This window comes from Aulonocara sp. 'chitande type north' Nkhata Bay, linkage group LG7 (assembly GCF_057382095.1).
Source record: "Aulonocara sp. 'chitande type north' Nkhata Bay isolate Kocher_YH1m ecotype deep benthic linkage group LG7, A_spYH_male_GT1.1, whole genome shotgun sequence".
NCBI lineage: Eukaryota > Metazoa > Chordata > Actinopteri > Cichliformes > Cichlidae > Aulonocara > Aulonocara sp. 'chitande type north' Nkhata Bay.
The window spans coordinates 60892196-60902480 of record NC_141350.1 but is presented as its reverse complement, the minus strand read 5'-3'; the positions used below and the strand labels follow the sequence as shown (position 1 = coordinate 60902480).

General features: G+C 38.7%; 1 long non-coding RNA gene and 1 other non-coding gene across 2 annotated transcripts; both read right to left on the bottom strand.

Annotated features, from left to right (window-relative positions):
- Nucleotides 1-721: 721 nt before the first annotated feature.
- Nucleotides 722-885, bottom strand: LOC147326483 (U1 spliceosomal RNA). The gene has a single exon (XR_015130657.1). It is a non-coding gene; the product is annotated as a U1 spliceosomal RNA (small nuclear RNA).
- Nucleotides 886-7489: 6604 nt separating this feature from the next.
- LOC147326482 (uncharacterized) lies at nucleotides 7490-9843 on the bottom strand. The gene is made up of 4 exons (XR_015130611.1): nucleotides 9542-9843; nucleotides 8617-8665; nucleotides 8396-8459; nucleotides 7490-7997 (listed from the first exon to the last, which is right to left on the bottom strand). It is a non-coding gene; the product is annotated as an uncharacterized LOC147326482 (long non-coding RNA).
- Nucleotides 9844-10285: the final 442 nt, after the last annotated feature.

Sequence of the window (10285 nt, the reverse complement as noted above, 5' to 3'; positions counted from 1 at the left end):
TAGTATCCATTACATTTAACAGTTTTGCATTAAAGCTATTGACGAGCTCATTGACTGAACCTTTGGACAGGTCAGGTGTTAATGGGAAGACCTGGTTAAAGATCTCACTACTGTCTTCAGTTATACACCGTTTTGTGATCACTGCTGTTGATATATTTGTGTGGGCTGAGATTTTACTTTCAAAGAAAACACAGTAATGATCAGATAAGCCCACATCAGACACAGCAATGTTTGAAATGCTCAGGCTTGGAGATCAGTAGGTCAAGAGTGTGTCCTCTATTATGTGTGGCCTCTGTTACATGCTGAGTCAGCCCAAAGTTGCCCAGAGTGTTACTCAGGTCTTTAGTCCCTTTGTCCTGAGGGTTGTCCACATGAATGTTAAAATCCCCAGCAATAATTACACAGTCAAAATCAACACAGATCACAGACAGCAGTTCACTGAGGTCATTAATGAATCATTTCAATGTAAGCAGCTGTCTTCTGGAAGTTTTCAGTCTTTTGAATATGTGGCTTTACAGCTGAAGGCCCCATCCAAAGTTGTGTTTGTTAATGTTTACAGGCCTCCCAAATGCTGCACAGACTTTTTTAAATAAGACAGCATCCTCTCCTGCTTACCCTGGCCTCACTGATAAAACTGTAGTTAGGAAGCCAGAAGATTGCATGACGTCATCATTGAAAATAAGCGCAAACATTCCCACTCATTTTTCTTTCAACATATGATGAGGGGAGAGCGCGAACGCAGTCCCCACTACCAGAAATTATGTAGTCGAGATTCCCACATTTGGGGAATTCGCAGGCTGTCAGCAAAGCCAGAGTGCAATGGCTGAGCCTCGGCCTGAGAGAACCACCTTCGTGATCATGGTATCTCTCCTACCAGGTAAGTATGAATTCTTTAGCTCACGTATGGGGCAGTCTTTCACACACAAACCCTGCACACTCACGGTGCTCACAATCTCAAAATCAACACAAACACAGCCTGTAGGAAGCTGGGACTACACACTATTTATATATACACATGAAGCAGTTTCCAACAGAGCCCCATAAGGTTATTTAGCTTTACAAATACCGGGAGAATTTCCCATCATGCATTGCTGTATCTGCGCAACAAGAGCTAGCTGAAAGATAACTTTTTTTCATCCATTTAACCTCCTTAAATCCACCAACAAACCACCAGAAGTTCAGCTAACTCAAAGGTAAAGCACGCTGCTAAACGAGTTTGTCTGATACTCGGGAAAAAGAGGATAAACGCAAAAGTTTTCTAGTTGAAGCACAGTCACTTCCGGTCTTTTCGTTAACTGCTGCTAGGCAACCAACAGTTTCCCGCTACGGTCTCGGAGTATGAACAGTGTTGCTCACGAAAACACGTCTGTGAACATGTCCGTGTGCAACAAACAACCAGAAAACAATCCAAATAAAAACACTAAAAATTTACTCATTAACAACGACTGAATTCACTCAGAGCAACTTTTTGCTTTGGCGGGAGTTTATTACCTGCTAAAGATGGCAGGAAGTCTCAAATCACGCGGGTCCGGCGCACATACACGTCTGGATGGTACAGCATAACCAGGTTAAGACATCTCTAAAAAAATATATTTTTGAGTGTTTTTCAGTGTTTTTAATTATTTGTTTTAATTTTGTTTATTTTCCATTGTTCACTGTGGCCTGATAAACATTTTATCAAAATATATTTCATAAGGCCATCGCTAAATATTTACAAGAAATCAGGCATTATACAGTGTGTAAACTTCAGTGTGATTTGGATGCTCAGCAGAAAATGTAGCCAGATATCAGCTGGGTTTAGATACATTTCAGATAAGAAAACCTTTGTTAGTCCCAGAGTTGGGAAATTCAAATTGTTACTACAGCAGAGTACACAAGGCAGGAACAAATGAACACACACAGCATACCTAACAGCAATAATGCTATGCAAAAATAGAAGAAATATAGACTAAGAAATAGATAAGTACTTATATATGTAAGTCTATTTATTTATATCCATAGCCATCTATCTATATATATCTACATACATACATATACTTATATATGATGTAATAATACAGATTACTATTAGAAGAAGAATGAAACACAAGAAAACCCCAGGAAGGAGATCCTGTTTATTTTAATACCTGCAGTTGCCATCCCATTGGTTATCGCTTGCCTCTTCTTTCTGGTTTGCTTGTGTCGCAATAAACATAAGGCTTCAAATGACACACCACCTCGTTCCCAGCTCAGCAGCTCACCCTCCCAGGACACGGAGCTGTCGCCCCTGAATCATCAAAAACAACAGGTAGCAATAATAATAACAAGGTAACATTAAATATGGTCACAGTAAATGTGATTTACATACATTTGTTTAAGTATTGTTGAATTCTGGTGGCCAGAGTCTTTGGTGACATGTATTTATTGTTTCATGGCTGCAGGCGAAGCTGCGTGAGATTAACATGTCAGCAGTGCGATTTATGGAGGGGCTCGGTGAGGACCGGTTTGGCACGGTGTACAAGGGCCACCTATATGGCACAGTACCTGGTGAGCAGACCCAAGTGGTGGCCATAAAAACTTTAAAGGACAAGGTAGATTCTGCTCTTTGTGAGGAATTTCACCATGAAGCTATGGTCCGTTTCCATCTGCAGCACCCAAACATTGTTTGTTTGCTTGGCGTGGTCATTTCATAGTGCAGTGGTTGGGTGTTAATAGGTATTAACAGGTATTGCACACTGATATATGCAAAGACCCCAGTGTGTGAATATTGCTGTTGTGCAGTGTACAGTCTGACAGCAGCTGGAGGGAAAGGCCTCCAAAATGTCCACTTGGAACACGGCCTGTCACTGAAGGGTGACCTGTATGGGGTGGGAGCTGTTATCTGACAGGGATAACTACCTCCACTGGGTCAAGAGGACATCTCAGAACAGAGCTAGTTTTCTTGATGAACCTGTTCAGTTTCTTCCTATCCCCAGCAGACCACACCATAAAACATGGACAATACCACCACAGCGTCTGAGGTCTTCAGGAGCTCTCCCTGCTCCCTTCCAAAAGACTTCTCTGTTGCAAATACAACCGTCTTTATCCTTTTGTGTAGATGGACACTCTGTTGTTACTCCAGATCCGTTTATTAATCAGATCACTTATATGAGTCAGCTATCTTAATGCCCATTCTCTGGATGTTCACTGGTGTAGGTGGAGTCCACTACCTGCTCCTTGGTTTTCGGAGTGTTGATCTGGAAGTGGTTCTGCTGGCACCAGTTGACAAAGTCCTCAGTCAGTTCTCTGTATTCCCTGTTGTCCTGTTGTACACATCGAGGAGATGCTCTCATTGCCCACCCATTATTTTAAAATAGAGATAGCCTACATAGTTCATACATATGAGAGACCATTATGAGCCAATTAGGAGAAAGCATTAAATGAGCTGTGGGCCACTGCTGGCACTGTCATCACATTGGAGGGTCACTTTAGTGTTCAAGTAGTATAAAAACGTTTGTCTTTAAACAAGAAAAAACTCACTAATATTTCAGAAAATGTAGTGTTTTGTTTTAATTTTCAAATATTGTATAACAAGGCAAAACTGCAAATGTGAATGCAAATTCTTTTTCCTCAATCTTAATTAACTAAAACCTTTCATTGAATAAAAAAAGAATTGGCACTCAGACATGTGGCAGCACTTTGCTATAATTTTTGTTTTATTTAACAAAATAAAAATGCAGACATAAGTGTACATTTATGTCTACTAGTGAAAATTGTTTTCTTTACAAATAACTCTCACTGAACTAACACAGCCAATCCCTCAACATGGTTTTACTCTCTGCTCATATTGCCTTCATATTAAATCATTTTTTGCTTTTTATAGAAGTTATTTTCACATTGCACTCAACAACAAAATCCCCCGTAACAAAAACTAACTTCAAGGACCAAAATGCACAATATTTCCTCACGTCAACAGTACGGGTGGCAAGTAGGGGTGATGTGGGCCTCACGCAAGTCGGCCCCGGGCCGTGTGTTTCAGACCGCTGATTCACCTACTGTCACTATAGTGAAATTACTGTTTTTGTTTTGAAAGGTTACTAGTGGATGCTGGCAACCATCTTGGAAGAGAACAATACAATCTGTTGTAAGGCCTTCACTGGAAAATTGTGTATTTAGAATATAATACCAACATGTCATTTGAAGATAACATAGTATTTCAGTGACCAAATAGTATTTGGGTAAAAGTCACTGAATAGTGTTGGAATAAAGTGTGAAATTTGTGAAGAATTAAAATATCCAGGAGCTCAAATTGGATATTTTGTTTCAATCATATTTTATCAACACAAATTGCACAGGTTTATTGAATATGAATAACTTCACCTCAGTTGTTTAAGCTCCTGCCAAAGCAAAACATCTGTGTGCAACCAGTGTCCACTATTGAATTAAGTAAACCCAACATGTTCTTTTTCAGTGCATAATCACATTTAGTGAAATAAACTATTAAACCAGAATTACATATTAGGATTTAACCAAGTGTTAGGATGTAATGCAGAGTAGTATTTCTAGTAGGCTTTTTTTGATATGCCTGTTTTCATTTTATTTTCTAAATTTTAAAGAAGGCTTTAGAAAGGTCAAAATAAATCTTCTGTAAGGGAGTATCAGCTATTCTAGTAGAATTTATTTTACCAATGCAAGGGTGCATTAGTACCTTGTAATACAACATATCTATTTCATAAAGGGCGAACACAAATGTCCAAAGAGACTTCCTGGCAGCTGCCATTTTAAGTATAACCTCTGGTACGGGCACGTTCAGTTTGCAGCAGCTATACAACAGTGGCCTCTAGAGGTGTTTACACACTATGACCAAATCAGACAATGCAGCACAACACGCAGGTCGCCCCAATGAATTGATTAGGCTGGTAGCAGTGACTTGTTAACTTATCATTTATCAAGCATATCTCCCATGAATGATATGAAATAATTTAGAGACATAACATTGACATCACAAAGTAGAAGCTGCAATCAGTTTTTAGGAAAGTGAGTTTAATAAGAGTAAAATAATGCAGTAATTTCTTAGATTTTATAATCCCTTTATAAATCATGTTGGCTACAGCCTATTTAGCAGTGCAACAAGAGCATTAGACAAACAAACAAATAAATAAACAGTCAGCAAAAACAAAAAAGTTAGTACCCAGGGATAAAAATGTTGAGTATGAAAGGGAAACCTAATGGACAGATGTGATGCCTGAACAGTGGTGGCTTTAAGTGATGTATCAACTTAAACATGCATCCACAGTTTATGTTACATAAGTACGATGATCAGTGGTGACGGCTGGCGCCACTTTGGAAGCAGAAACTGTTGGTTTGAAAGCCTTTTGTGTCTCCTTGTGGCGGGACTCTTATACTGTACTGTGAGATGTCGAGCAGTGACCCCCCCCTGTCACTCTGGCTCCTACCTCAAAGCACACTGTGTGCTGTCGATCTTACGTGCTGCACAATAATATTCAATATTTAGTATTTACTGTTATATTCACATAGATCATCGCGATGATGTTATTTATTATATTGCTCTCTTTTTTTTTTGCTCGTTTTCTCTTTTTTCTTTCCTGACAGGTGATCCAGGTGATTGATATATGTATTTTTTTGTCTGTTTGTTTTTCTTTTTTGTCCTTTATCACGTTCCTCTTCCCCGCTGTTTTTCTTTCCCTCTTTCTTTCTCCGTTTTCTTTCCCGCAGTCAAATCTGTCCCATGTTTAGCAAGTGAAAATAAAACAAAATAAACAATAAAAGCAAAGGTGAATCAAATAGATCATTAAGGCAAGGCTGGGATGGTCCATTTGGTAAAGTAAATCTGTTGGGCATCTTTCTTTGTCTTTCCACAATAATTCTGATGGCAAAAGAACCAAACGGGACACGCAAAAAAAAGAAAAGAAGATGTCGAGCAGTGTCAGTAGTATGCTAGAAAGTGATACATTAAAATTTCTGGGGTCACCATGAAGAGCTCACTTCCTTTCTTGCTCAGTGTGTAAAATGTGGTACTTAATGGATTGAAAAGAAAAAGGATGGCACCCTTGTAGTTCACACAGGTGGTGATGATTCAGGGTTTTAATTTGTAAGGTTTGAATTTTGAGCCATCATAAATTTTAAACCAGGAAAGTATAATATTTAACACATGATAAGTCAAAGCTAATATAGCTGCTCATATATAGCTACTTATAATTTGAAGAGCTGCCTACACCAATGAGTAGACTTCCCAGAATGGAAACAGCACTCTTTGTGTGGTTGGAGAAAACAGTCAAGTTGTTAAGAACTCTGACTGAGAAGAATCCGCCTGTGTACAGCAGCAGGCTGCCTTCCTAGAATTTGGATATCCCCCGTGCGCTCGTCTCTGCATTATGTGCATTACCTCTCTTGGAAAATTAAAACCACAGCAGCTTTTTATAGTTTTCTTCATTCACTATCAGCTTACACCAAAAGTCTACTCTGAAGAAGATTATTCAAAACATGCAACACAGTCACCAATCCCAGCAAATCCACCCCTAAGTCAGACTGTACAATACAGAAAATAAAAGAGCTACAGCTCAGACTCTACAGGCTTCAGTTAGCATGTTAAATGTGAAAGTTCAGTTAGAAAAAGACTGAACAAAAACGGCCTGAGTTTAGCAATTAACCAAAGTGACAAACATTGCTCTAAATAATACTCCCCTAATCCAAGTAGTCACCCAAACCTGGACGTGGATTTAGAGGCCCGAGGGCCATCTCACACATTTATTCAGAATAAAACAAGTTTCAATTAAAAAAATCAAAATCTTGTGGACGTATGCCTTTTACATGTTGGTAAAATGTTTAGGATGAGATGGAGATATAACACTCATGCACCCTGAAAATTATGAAGGTCTAAACATGTATCAAAGGGACTCACTGAACATCAGTGGATTTCTATGGGGCAAACGTACTTAAACTAGCCACTGTGACCATTGAGGCAGAGCAGAATGAATGATACTGACGGGAACTATGAGGGTTTGTAGTTAAATTCCTGCTCTTACACACTGTAAAATCGAATTAGTTAGAACTCAAAATAATTGAGGAAACTCGTTGCCTCAAAAAAATTGAGTAAAGCTTAGCTAAAAATGACTAAATTAGGACAACTTATTTATTTTGAGTACTCTGTACAAGCTCATTTGTTCCCAGAACTCAAGAAAATTGGATCAAGTTTACGTAAGTTGACCAAGTTAGGGCAACTTACTCATTTTGAGTACACTGTAAAGCCTTGTTAGTTCCCAGAACTCAAAAAAATTAAGGAAACTCATTGCCTCAAAAAAAACTAAGTAAAGCTTACTTAAGATGCCTGTTAGGACAACTTATACAGTGCAAGTCTGCAGTATTAAGAATAACTTGATATTTCTGACTGTACAGTGCTAATTGTTTACTTACTGACAAACATTTCAAGTTCAACTAAATGAAAAAACAATTTGTGGTAACCTGAATATGATTAAAAATAATTAACAACACTTTTTGTCATGATGTTAAAATCAGACCAACTTTTATTTTCAAACACAACAAAGTATAACAGCCAACATACTGGACACTGTTCTGCTGAACAACAAACAATTATATTGCCATCACTGTTATAATCTTACAATGAAACAAGGTCGCAGATGTAATTATTCTGAAAATAAGTTTAGGCCTACCACAAGTTTGTTTTGTACTTACATTACTTATATAATCAAAATAAAAATATGTGTTGTTCTGTCACAAGTGTAGTCTCTAATTTAAACAACACATTTGTTTTGCATTCCAACACATGAGCTGGAATGTTGTAATATTTTAAGGATGGCTTGTTTCCACTCCAGGCATTACTGCCTGAATGACTATCATGGATCGTGGTGATCCAAATGTAGGTGCAGAAGAAAGTCTTTAACTTCCCTTAAGTACAGTGGCAGTGGATGTGGGTTGGAGATGCAATGAGCTTGAACCTGCAGGCGACCATCTTCACTGACCACACCATCTGTGACGGAGGACTCATCTCTCCTGGTGTCCTGCAAGCAAACAATCATATTTTTTGGAACATGAACTTAATTGCTTTCTTAAAACATTTTTTTCTGCATTTGGTATAAAACAGACTCCAATTTGGACAATCTCAGGCTCCCTCCCCACTGGAGAGGTGACATTCAATGTCCCAATTGTCAGTCTGGATAGCCCTGACCCCCACCCGACACACAATAATGTCATGAAAGCATCATTTTAAAAAGGGCTATGCAAACATGGCCAATAACTTTCATTCTAATGATGTGCAAAATGATTTGGGCACAAAACAAATTTTGCTGTTAGAAAACTTGCAGACTTCACTATATTCAGTGTAGACCCTCTAAACTAAGTTTGGGGGATGTGATCTTTCAAGAAATGCAGACCAAACTGTTGTTGTTTGTTTACTTACACAGCATGTCTTGTAGAATTAACTGGAGTCACCAGCAACAGCCTAGTGCAGTCATATCTCAAGTCTAATAACAGAAGACAGGAAAAGATCAGTAAAGAAACAACTTCCCCAAACCAAAAAACAAATAAAACAATAAGTAAAACAGGCTGATCTAAAGTTCAGCCTGATTAATATAAATGTCACTGACAGTTGCTAATATATTGGAAAACCAAAATACTTACCACTGAGTTGATGTCTTTCTGTCCAACAGCAGGAGTGCTGGTCCCGAGCCTCAAAGACAGTAAGAAGCAAGCAGAGGGAGAAAAAACAGAACATTTTTCAGAAACCGATTTGATCCTTAATGGCTGTGCAATCATTGTAACATAGAGTTTGCTTATGTTGTTAAATAAAGGCTAGATTTGACATTAATAGATGCCACAGATGTTCAAGGTGCCACAAAGCATGAAAAAAATGGACATCTCAGAAAACGTCGGGGCATTTTTGCAAATATGTGATGTCTTGATAAATCGAGCAGATATTTGAACTTTCGACAGCTACATTCTCGCCTGAAAATATCTTAAAAGTTGATTTTGTGACCCAGAAAAAGCAATAAGCCGCGCTCCTCCGCCATTGGCGAGCTTACAAGTACGCACAGGCTCCGACAACCATGGCCGACATATGCGATCCTCCTTTCCCCTAGATTACCCTTTCTGGGTCACAAAATAACCTTTTAAGATATTTTCAGTGGAGAATGTAGCTGTGTAATGCTCAAATATCTACTTAATTTATCAAAATATCACATATTTGCAAAAGTGCTTCCACGTTTTCGGAGAGCTCTGTTACCCACCAGCGCGATAGCTGACCGGGAGGTCAAGGCTTGATAAGAGTCCGCAAGCACAGCTAACTCCTGGCTTATTGTTTTCACCCCCCCGAAGAATTTTGTCTGGGCTCTTATCTCACTTTTTTATTTCAAACAATCAACAGAAAATTTCACAGACATATTTTTATATAAGGTTTTTAAGGCTGTGGTGTTAATTTTTAAGTAACATGAGCCCAGCCGCAGCAGCAACGCTAGGCTAACACTAACTAGCTAGCACGATTATAAACCTGGTTCTAAACTAAGAGAAGCCACAAAATCAGTTTGAATAAGAGTAAACATTTACTCACCAAGTCAGTGTATCAGGTAAAGATCCACAGCAATGACAACAATAATCCCTTGAGCTGACGCTTTTCTAGGTTTGCTCAACATATTCCATAAAAAATGCTGGCACCATGAACATGCGGACTGATCCGTGCTAGGGAGGAGGACGGTAGTGACGTGGCATTTTCAAAACACATCTTTCATCCTTCCACACTGAGAAGAAAAACTTCCATCTTACTTAGTTTTTCTAAGTTAAGACAACTCAAATAAATTGAGTTTATCAGCATTTCTGTAGCGGACAGAACCACCTGCTTTAATCTACCATGATGCTCTGTGTTATGTTGTCATGGCAATATGAAGTCAAATAAATACAAATATATAAACTGCACATTTGAAGGAGGACAAGAAGACAGGCAACTGGAAGAGCTTTTGAAGCAGGGAAACTTCTCTGGATTACTCTTAATTTAACTGGAAATTTTGCGAATACAAGTCAAGGAGGAAACAAGGAGGCAGGTTGGATTATATTTGAGGACAGGACGCATGAAGGAGAAGCATGAGGAGAGAGGAAACAGCAGAGCGATGGTGCAGGGCTAATCGTGGGTCAAGTCGAAGAAGCAAGCATCAAAACTGTGAGTAAACATAACACATAAAGACTTAAAAATTACTGTGCTGATTAAGGAAACATTAAATTTGGTTAGTTTGGGGTCTGCAGCTTCAGGTTTGTGGGTTCAGTTGGTCTCAAAATTGAGGAAAGACAAAAAAATTTCTTT